We start from the raw sequence: 10,832 nt of genomic DNA on the forward strand, positions 1-10,832 counted from the left end.
GCATTATCAGCTTACAGATGCCCAGATAACTGACTATGGTTTTGTTTGATGGAGTTTATAGTTTAAAATCACCCTTCTCCTGAGTCATTTCTGAGTGGAGGGCAGCTTTCCCTGGCCAAGGCATGAGGCACAGGGAGGATAGTGTGACCAGTAGTGGGAATGCTGGGTGACAGGACTGTTTTTAAGCCAATTGGACCAATTGCTCCCAGTTGGACCTCATGCTATGGTAATCTAGTCTTGGATTCAATTTTATATTAAAATGTGTTTAGATCCATCAGGTTCATTAACTCACATGCACTTTTAAAGCCCACATTTTGATTGCTTTCCATTCTACCCTAGAAATTTAGTCTATATTAAATTGTTTTTATATCTCTAAGAGCCTGCAGACCTTGGCTGTGAACCTGGGACCCCACAGAAAATGTTTCCAACTGGGTCCCGTAGCTCTGTTGGGGGAAGAGATAGCTCAGTAGTCAGGCATATCCTCCTGCCTATCATTTCAATATAGCAACTGTTACCCTGCACATGCCCAATCTTGTCTGATCTTGGAAGCTAAGCAGGGTCAGGCCTGGTTAGTACTTGGATGGGAGACCGCCTGGGAATACCGGGTGCTATAGGCTTATACCATAGTCTTTCGAGACTGAAGGTTGCCAACCAGAGATTATTTCAATGCAGGGAAAATGGCAACTCACCCACCCATATGGGACAAACATTATGGGAGTATTGGTTGCCGGTTGTGAACCAAGAAGGATTTTTTTTTTTTTGACTCCTACTTAATTTGCCATGGATGAAGATTTTTCTTTACCTACTTCATACTGTTTGGAATGAGTGTGCTTAGATCACAATGGGCAGATACAGTGCAGGTTGACTGGAAAACAGCATGAATAGCTTGGTGAGCAGCCTGAAACTCTACAAGTGACAAGAGAATGATCCCAATCAATTCTTTGAGACTGGACCCAAGCCTGGTCCACCAGTGAATTCTGTTGAGGAAGCTGATGGGTGCGGCAGCATCCTGGGTCCATTCACCATTTCTACAGATGTCTCACTGCCTCTACTGCCTGCTCTTATTACCTGGCAGCAGCAACTGCTGCTACTCCTGCTTTGTTTCTCTCCTCCCCAGTCAGGAAAAGGAAGCAAAGAGAACCCCCTGCTTTCTTTTCCTGTGCCCATCTTGCTGTGCTCCCACTGGAAAAGGCAGTGCAGCAGGAGCAGAGTGGCTACAGAGCAACAGAAGCACGGCTGCATGATGAAGAGTGCCCCAGAGTTTCCACTGCTGTTGGCAAGTGGTGAGGATGAGTTTTGGGGGAAGCTCAGGGTCAAGAGAGGAAGCCTGGGGACCCTGGTCATAGCTCACTTTGCATGCCTAGGGAAGAAGGTGGGAATGGGGGAAATGTAGGGGCTGGTCACAGAATGCTTTGTGCAGGCTGGAGAGGAAGAAAAACTGGAGGTGGTGCCTCAGGTACAAGAAGGAACAGAGTAGACAGCACCAGGGGAACTGGGATGGGACCAGTTACCAATACTTCTTTCAGCACTGCTAACATCACCAATCTCAAAGGCTGTAAAGCTTGAAGAAGGGAAAGCTGAAAGGAGCTTCCGCAAGCTGCTCAGGGAAAGAGTTAAATAGGAAAAGCAGGGATCAGGCTGGGACTGGTCTGTGGCTCAGAGGAGACTGGCCAAATGACTGCAGAATGTCTCCATTCTAACAGCTCAAACCTATCCTGTGCTGGCCCAGATCATGCAGTTGCACTGGCACAGACTCTGCTGTGTGCTATGGGCCAGCAAGGCACTGTGTGCTTAAAGGCACCGCTGTAAGTTAATCACAGTCCTGAGTAACTGGTTGTGAGGCATTTAAGAATTATTGACCAGCCAGGGCTTAACTCAAGACATTGTGCTGCCTGAGACAATAAATCAAAGGCTGCTTTCTCCCCCCCCCCCTTGGTGTGTCCACCACTGCCCTCCTTCTCCCACTCTGAATTTGAAAATAAAGAGAATAGAGTGGAGGAAGGTGTGTGTGAGTATGTGAGGAACGATGAGTAAAGTGTGTGTGAGGAATGATGAGTAAAGAAAATATTTCTTTACTCAGCATGTGGTTGGTCTGTGGAACTCTTTGCCACAGGATGTGGTGATGGCATCTGGCCTAGATGCCTTTAAAAGGGATTGGGCAAGTTTCTGAAGGAAAAATCCATTACGGGTTACAAACCATAATGGTATGTGCAACCTCCTGATTTTAGAAATGGGCTTTGTCAGATGCAAGGGAGGGCAACAGGATGAGGTCTCTTGTTATCTGGTGTGCTCCCTGGGGCATTTGGTGGGCCGCTGTGAGATACAGGAAGCTGGACTAGATGGGCCTATGGCCAGATCCAGTGGGGCTGTTCTTATGTTCTTATGTGCCTTGTCCCTGATGGGTCTGCTCACAGCTGTGCCAGATCTTTGAATGGCATCAAACCAAGTGGGTCCAAGGGGGTGTGTTGAGACTGGGCTGGGGGCATAGGATATTGGCAACACTACCAGTGTCTGCCCCCAGCATGTCCTTGACATAGTCTCAGCAGGTCCCAATTCCCACCCTGATCCTTGCCCAGCATGCCTCATCTACCAACTTACCTGCTCTGGCGTGGGTTTCAGAAGTCATTGGCTCATACCCTGGACCTCCAGCCCTTTGCACTAGTGGCCCCAGCTCCTTATAGGATATGAGGGGGTGAGCCAAGCTCTGTTATTGTTTTTTTCACAAAAAGTCCCTTGCTGATAGTAAATGGGACATATGATGGGATGGTCTCTGGAACACAAGGTATGTGCCAGTTTTAGATGAGAAGTATTGTCTCTAAGGCTAATCTGGTGGTGGAGTAATAGCACTAAAAAGAAGTTGGATGAAGAAAATATGGAGTTTCTAGCTGTCTGATAAATAAAAAACACAGTATTCCTTTATTGTCATTAGCTAATGTCACATCAAATATGGATCAGAAGTTGTATTTGATTTATTCCTCTTTACTGTATTTGGCCTAGGGAAACAGTTAAAAAAGAGCTTCAGAGCTACACTTTTCTGACAATGAAGAAATGAAACAGTGAATATATTAGCTTCTCTCCAGGCTCAAATTGAGTTTTCCATTTGTGATATTTTGTTTGCCAAAATAATTGAGAGCTTAGAAAATTTCCCAGCTAAGGTAAGTATAGCAAATGACAACTAGGGTGGTATAATGGTGGTGTAAGGGGTATGTCAGAAGGCCAGATGCAAGGGAGGGCACCAGGATGAGGTCTCTTGTTTTCTGGTGTGCTCCCTGGGGCATTTGGTGGGCCGCTGTGAGATACAGGAAGCTGGACTAGATGGGCCTATGGCCTGATCCAGTGGGGCTGTTCTTGTGTTCTTATGTTCAGACGAGGAATGTGAAGAGCTAGGTTCAAATGCTCACTCAGACATGAAGCTCACTGCCTGACTTTGGACCATTTCTCAGTCTCTCTCTCTCTCTCTCTCTCTCTCTCTCTCTCTCTCAGTCTAACCTACCTTGCAGGGTTGTTGTAAGGGAAAAGGGGGGACAATTTTGTATATTGCTCTGAGGTCCTTGAAGGAAGAGTGAGATGAAAATGTAACCGTTTTTTTTTTAACGTCTACATATTTCTGTGTGGAGACTGTGGGGTGGCACCTTTTCATCCTTCTAGTTGAGCTCTGTTCAGCAGTTCATAAATAGGGAGAAAAATGCACGGTTTGCTGGGTCAACAAGAGCAAGCTTTAAGCCTCACCCCTGCACTGACATCCTCTGAAACTCTGCTCCCTACTCATCCCAAGTACAGCATTTGTATAGAAAACAAGAGTACTTATGGTGGGCTAAAAGGTGGGGCTTTGGGGTGTTCTCATGAGGGGCAGGTTTGCCGGCATGCTCTTGCTGCCCCCATACATTCATTTCCTGTATTTAAAAAAAATAATAATTAAAATTTTTATTTTGAAAACTGTACTTGACTTGGACTTAGGCTTTGTTCATTAGGAAATAATCAGCACAAAAGCCTATGCATGTCTACTCAGAAGTAAATTTCACTGAGTTCAATGAGACTTACTGCCAGGTGAGTGAGTATAGGACTGCAAGTCAATCATTGGATCTTTATTAGTGGTCCAATCTGGTGTCACTAGCGCATGGGTAACTGAGGTCTGATCTGTGCTTTCTGAGGAGGGTTGTGTTTGGAGAAGCAGCCAGTGCTTGTTAAGGGGCACTCAGAAGCCAATACCTGAGCTTCCAGGAATAGGGCTGGGTCTAGTGGCATTCTCAAACTGTGTGCTTGGTCTTTCAAAGAGAGTGCAATGCCATGCAGGATAGATTGTAACCTCTAGCCAGGATCATGGAACCATTGACTAACTGGCCCTGCATTTTGTCCACATTGGCCCAAGAGAAATACTGCTCTCAGAGGCGAAAGTAATGGCCCAATCCTGTTGTGGTGCTGTGCGGGCACAGTGGCTGCTTTGCTGGTGTTGCAGATGTGCCATAAAGCATGTCTGTGACAACTTGTGATTAGGCATTGCTGGTAGGAAGGCCTGCACTGTCCTGTTGGTGTGGAATCCAGCAAAATGGCTGCCGGGGCAGGTACGTGTTGCACTGGGCGATGGACGGACAAGAAAGGATGAAATGAAGGCAGGAAAGGGGTGTTTCAGGGCAGGGGGAAGGGAGGGGGGGTACAAGGCCAGGAGGGGGCAGAGTTCAGAGGAGGCCTCTGCCATATCCTCTTGGGCCTGAAAGCCCTACATGGGGCTTCTCAGATTTTCACCAGAGATTTTGTTGTGGCAGATCTGAGTAGACATGATCAAAATTTCCAGGATGCGCTGATAAGTTTGTCCTACAACATTTGTTGAATGGAATTGATGAATCACATAGCACCCAATTAGCAATTTTTATAAATACAACACTGCAGAGCTCTCCCCCCATTTAATCAGTCGTTATAAACTAATGTATATCTGGTGATGTAAGAATTATTAATACAATACAATAATACCTTTATTGGCATATGTACGGGAATACAACATATATGCCAATAAAGGTATTATTGTATTGAATTATTAATATAGATAATACTAGTTCATGGTGATGCCTCTGTCAAACATAAAAATCAGAATTTTTGTTAACCTGTTGACCAAAATTCTGTTGACCTTCTGACCTCCAACTCACATTAAAATGGATGTAATGTAACCTTTGTATTATTTATTGCTACTGTTTTTTGTTTGTATGTCTCATATGCCAATAAAGGTAGGTAGGTGAATGAATGAATGAATGAATGAGATCTGATTAGCTGCATTGTGCAAGCTGGGGCTCAACACAGGGTAAGGAAACAAAGGTTCTCTTACCGCGAGAGACTTCTGGCCTGCCCAATTTCAGCGCTGGATATGACATGGACTGTACAGTTCCACTGTGTCAGTGCTGAATAAGATTGATCTGTAAGCGGAGGATGTTTTTGAACTCTTGGGGGTGGGTATTAGCCCAGCAATTCTCCCGCTGGTTCTCCTGCTGGTCTCCTGTGGGAAAGCACAGTGGCAGGGTAAGCCCAAAGTCTGTTGGCAACTGAGGAGGCATGCCAAATGTTGGCCCTATACCTACAATTGGTATGCTAGTCACTGCTCCTTCCGCTATCTGAATTGGCAAATGAAGGTTGGGATACAGCAGAAGAGGAAATGTGGAAGAGAGTGGTGAGCTTGCTTCCTCTTCTGCTGTGTTACCTTCTTCCTTTTCCAGTCTAGGAAGTGGAGGGAGAGGGAGGAGCAGTGGAGGTGAGTGGATGGATGAAAGCGATAGTCCTCAGTTACCTATCCATTGCCTGAGGTAACTGTCTGGGTTGCAGGGATATGCGGTGCATGAGCAGCAGGTGAGGCAGAACCATGCCATGGTTGTCAGTGGAAAACACCGCAGCCTCCCCGCCTGCTTACACCTGAAGATGCTCTCCTTACACATGCTTTCTCAAGTGTAAGGAGAGCCTCTTTGGGTGTAAGTGGGCAGGGAGGCAGTGATGCTTTTCCATGGACTACAACGGGGCTGTTCTGCCTCACCTGCCACTCCTTGTCCCTGCTCGGTTGGCCTCATGAACTGGGCCCACCCTGCATAGGGTTACCAGATACAAAGTGGGACAGAGTGTTTGTACCTTTAACCAATATATAGAAGAGGGAATTTTGGTAGGCGCAGCTCAACATGGGTTTAAAAAGCTGCGCCTACTAAAATTCCTTCTTCTATGCAATGGTTAAAGGTATAGGCATTCTGTCCCACTTTGTATCTGGTAACCCTAACCCTGCACCGCAGAATGATGGTAAGATGATGTTTCTCCTGGCCTTTTGGTATTCCTGCCAGTGTGGGCTGCTCTGCTGCCTTTTGTTGGATTGTGGCAACCCAAGAGAAATTCTCCCTACCATAGAACTGCTCTATAGAAAATGGATCATCAGCATCTCAATGTTATTTATACTGGTTATCAATTGAGGCAGAATAACACATTTTCTCATCTCTAATGCTTGTAGAGAAATAGTTGCCTCCCAGACTGCCATTACATCCTCTACAATAAAACACAATAACTAAAGAAGAAGGCTTACAGCCCATATTCAAAGGAATCCTTATTTTGGAACGAGTATATATAAAAGTTCATTTTTACTAAGACCTACATGTGGAGGCAAAACATTAATCCAGCAGCCATGTTTTTATATCTTATCTATAGAGTGGTGTTGGCTACAGGGTGAAATCATTTAACATCTAGACAGTCCCTCTATGTAAGTTTTCAATTCCTAGGAAATCCATGTGGGGTTGTGGTTAGAACACTGAGCAGGGAAACTTGGTTCACAGCCTCGCTCAGCCATAAATCTCACAGAGTGATCTTGGATCAGTCACTATACCTAACAATACAATTTAGCATTTGTATAGAATTTTTTTTTAGCTCACAGAGCTCTTTGCCTATATTTTCTTAACACTATCCTTTCAATAACCCTGTAAGGTAGCTGTTATTTTTCCCATATTGTAAATGAAATGGAGTAGCTTACCTATGGCCACCTGCTGAGTTCATGAAAGAGGAAAGATTAATAGTAGGGAAGTCCTGATTCACAGCTCAGTTTCTTAACCACTACAGACTAACCTACCCATCAGAGTTGTTGTGTAGATAAAATGGGGTGAGGGAAAACATACCAGAGTACCTTGGAGAAATAATAGACAACAGCACACTCTTATGCATGTTTATTTGTAGGCAAGTCCCATTACGTTTGATGATAGGACTTGCTCCCAAAAAGGTATGCATAGGATCAGGGGCAGTGCACCTAGAGCACCACCCCACACTTTCACCACAGTAGCCACCTCTGCTGCAGCACTATAGATTTTTTTTTTTTTAAACTTAATGTGTTTCTCATGTTGTTTGTCAAACCTGGGAGTGTGAGATTTCAGGTTTTATTTAAAGGTCAGTGTAAGCTGCCTCTGTAAATAAACCCAGAAGTTCTGTACTTCTGGCTTTAACCCATTTCTGCCCAGCCCACAGATGTACACATTTGATCCCTGTTGCGTATATGCAACATTGGGCATAAATGACATAAGGAAACTGCAAGGGAAGCAAGGTAATGATCTGCTTCTTGTTCAGGCAAATGGGAAGGCGGATCAACAACAACAACAACAACAACAACAACAACACAGGTATTTATATACTGCCTCTCTTGGTCTTTATTCAAGACTTTATTCAAGGCGGTTTACATAGGCAGGCTTATTTAAATCCCCGTAGGGGTTTTTACAATTGAAAGAAGGCTCTATCTTTCAAGAGCCACAACAATTCAGATGTTTCGTTCTGATCTGGCCTCCATCCTGGCCTCCATCCTCCCACGCTCAGAGCAGATGGAATAGCTCAGCTTCAGCTTGTCAGCTGCTTCAAGTTTGCACGGTGCCGGTGGCCTCGAACTGGCGACCTTGTGGATGTTATCTTCAGGCAAATGGAGGCTCTACCCTCTAGACCAGACCTCCTGCCCTATCATTGCAGCTTCCATCAGCCGTGGGATAAAGCTCAACTCGAATCCACCAGTCCCTTGCACCCCTCACAATCTGCCATTGATGCAATCTGCTTACCTCATGGTTGGGCCAGCAGTGTGTAGGCCTGCCTACTAAGAACTCAGAGAGATAACACCACAATGTGTAAATCTTTGTTAAACTTCCAATTTAACATATGTATGACCATCTCTCTCTCTCTCTCTCTCTCTCTCTCTCTCTCTCTCTCTGCCCCGTTCTTCTATTTAGCATCATGACAACTTTCCCCATGTTAACCTCATTACTATAATGTATGGCAATGTTCTAAAATTCTATCTATAATGAACATATTTATCATCAAACCACTAGCAAATGGGAGAGTTGAGTATCAGATCTATTTCTTTTATCACTGTTCACATCCAAACACTGCCAAGGTGATATTTCAATTCGATATATTTAAATGATAACCAACTGCTGAGGCCTGTAAATGAGAAATGGTTAAGATTTTGTGCGTCATAGATGAGCATAAAAGCAAATCTGTAAATGATGCCTGGGCTTAAAAGAAGACACGGAAGAGGGTTGAAATGATGAGTTCCAAGGCACCAAAACAAATGGCATGCTCATTATGATGCGTAGGTGAGCAAATTGTTCAGTTGGTGAGAGTTTGGCGCATTAATCCACCCTGGGATTCTAATCTCTGAGTAATAATTCAATCCAGCTGCATATTGTGAGTAGTACCCCTGTTCATCTCACCCTGGGACCCTGCACAGCTTGTAACCTGCCAGTTCAACAAAGACTAGTCATTGTATACAGTTATCATTATTTATTACGATGACATTTGTATTCCACCCTTCTTCTATGGACCTCAGGATGGTTTACACGCTTCTTCCCCCTTTATCCTCACAACACTCCTTGAGGTAGGTAAGACTAGGAGAAGGTGACAAATGAGCTTCAAGCCTGAAGGGGGGGGTCTGAGCTTGGAATTTCCTGGCCTTATTCAAGCACTCAAAACACAACCCCATTTTGGTTCTCTGTTTCTCTAATCCTTCTGTTTAAGACTGCAATCCTATTTGCACTTTCCTGTTAGTGAACCCCATTGAACCCAATGGGACTTACTTCTGAGTTGACAAGCATAGGCTTGTGCTGGAATTCTCCCAATCTTTTCTTTTTGTTGCCTCTTTGACAGTGCAAAAAATATGAAATCAGAGAGTTTGTCAAGCACCAGGGTTGTCTGGTATGGGCTGTATGACTTGGTGGGTCACAGCTTGCCTAAAATATTTTTTGAACAAAACATGACCTCTTCCATTGGTCTTCAGAGGGTTCTTTTCCCCCTGTCAAGGCAGTTCATCAAAGAAAATTAAGATCTGCAAGCAAACCTAGCTCTACTCTTCTTTCTTTTCATTTCTTCACTGATGCTTTCCACATTTTCACATGACAGCCTATATATGTGGATACGAATATACAGCTGCCATAGGGCAGTTCTGTTGATTGGTATTAGCAATGGTAACTAAATGGAACCTCCATGTACAGAGGCAGTATACCTCCGAATATCAGTTGCTGCAGGAGGAAAGAGCAGGGGAGTGGTGTTGTCTTCATGCCCTGTGGTGGTATTTCCACAACTGGATAACCACTACTGGAAACTGGATGCTGAGGCAGACAGACAGACCTTTGGTCTGAGCCAGCCTGACTCTTCTTGTTCTTATGGCAGTGGTTGCTTTTATTGATTTCAGATATCCGCAGATTGACAGTGCCTTCCGATTTCAGTGCACATTTGCTTCTGATATCCAAAGCACCCAGCAGTGCTTCTGCGAATATCACGAGTTGGTTGGTCAAGCGAGGATTATGGCTGTCATCAGAGCCAGTCCATCCATGAGACTCACCAAGGCAGTCACTTGGGGTGTGCCCATGTGCTTGCTCTCCTCATCTTTCTCCAGCTTCATGGATTGGAAAGGGAAAAGGGGGATGAAGAGGAAATGTGGAGCAGAAAGGAATATGGGCATAGGTACATGGGAGGAATAGAAACCATAAATATGCCCAGGATAAAAGAGAAACTGGGGGCTAATTCCCACAACCTTCAGAGGCAGGACAGTCAGGACTGATCTAAGACCTTCTGGCACCAGAGGCGGCAGGCCAAATGTTGCTCTCCATATCTGGTGATGTGGCAGTTTCTGTTTTTCCACAGCCTGAACTGGAAAAGGAAGCGGGGAGGGGGAGGTAGAGTGGAATTGGAATTCTATATAGCTATAAATTAGCTGGAGACCCCCACTGCGGGGGGAGGGGGTTAGGAATCTTATAAACAAACAACTATACTGTGCATGGCTTATTGGAAAATCTTGATTTACAGCGAAAATTGTGGTTTTCCTTCTCACTACAGTATCATCCTCCATACTGGATAACTGGTCTTCACACCTTACTGGAACGTTTTCACACCTTGCAGTTTATGTCCTTCCTCTCTCTCATTATCTCTGTGTCGTACTAATAACTGTAATGCATTTCTGGATGTGCAAGGAGGCAGTTAAAAATTCACTGGAGGGCTAAATTAAGATGATTTGCTTTCACATTCTCAAATTTTCTATGCCATCTGGGAATAGATGAACTAGTGGAGTGGGTGGCTAAAATATGAGGTGTCCATGGACTTAGCCTAAACTAAGTTGCACCCAGAGTGGTGCTCTAATCTTCTTCCCTCCACCCATTTGTTCAGGCTTCCTTTTCTTTGCTACTTTCACATGTCCCTTGCCAGCCACCTCCTCCATCTCCTTGTCCAGTGCTCCCAGATCACCCTCTTCCTTATTCTTACCTCTGCTGCTTTTTGGTTTCAGCCTTACTTCTTCTTGAAGCACACAGGCTGGCCAAAACAACCTGGAGCAGAGTCTTCTTCTGCAACCAGCA

At 44.8% G+C, this 10,832-nt stretch overlaps 1 pseudogene; it reads left to right on the forward strand.

Annotated features, from left to right (window-relative positions):
- Window positions 1-500: 500 nt before the first annotated feature.
- Window positions 501-614, forward strand: LOC136642562 (5S ribosomal RNA; annotated as a pseudogene).
- The last annotated feature ends 10,218 nt before the right edge of the window (window positions 615-10,832 follow it).

This window comes from Tiliqua scincoides, chromosome 2 (genome assembly GCF_035046505.1).
Source record: "Tiliqua scincoides isolate rTilSci1 chromosome 2, rTilSci1.hap2, whole genome shotgun sequence".
Lineage (NCBI taxonomy): Eukaryota > Metazoa > Chordata > Lepidosauria > Squamata > Scincidae > Tiliqua > Tiliqua scincoides.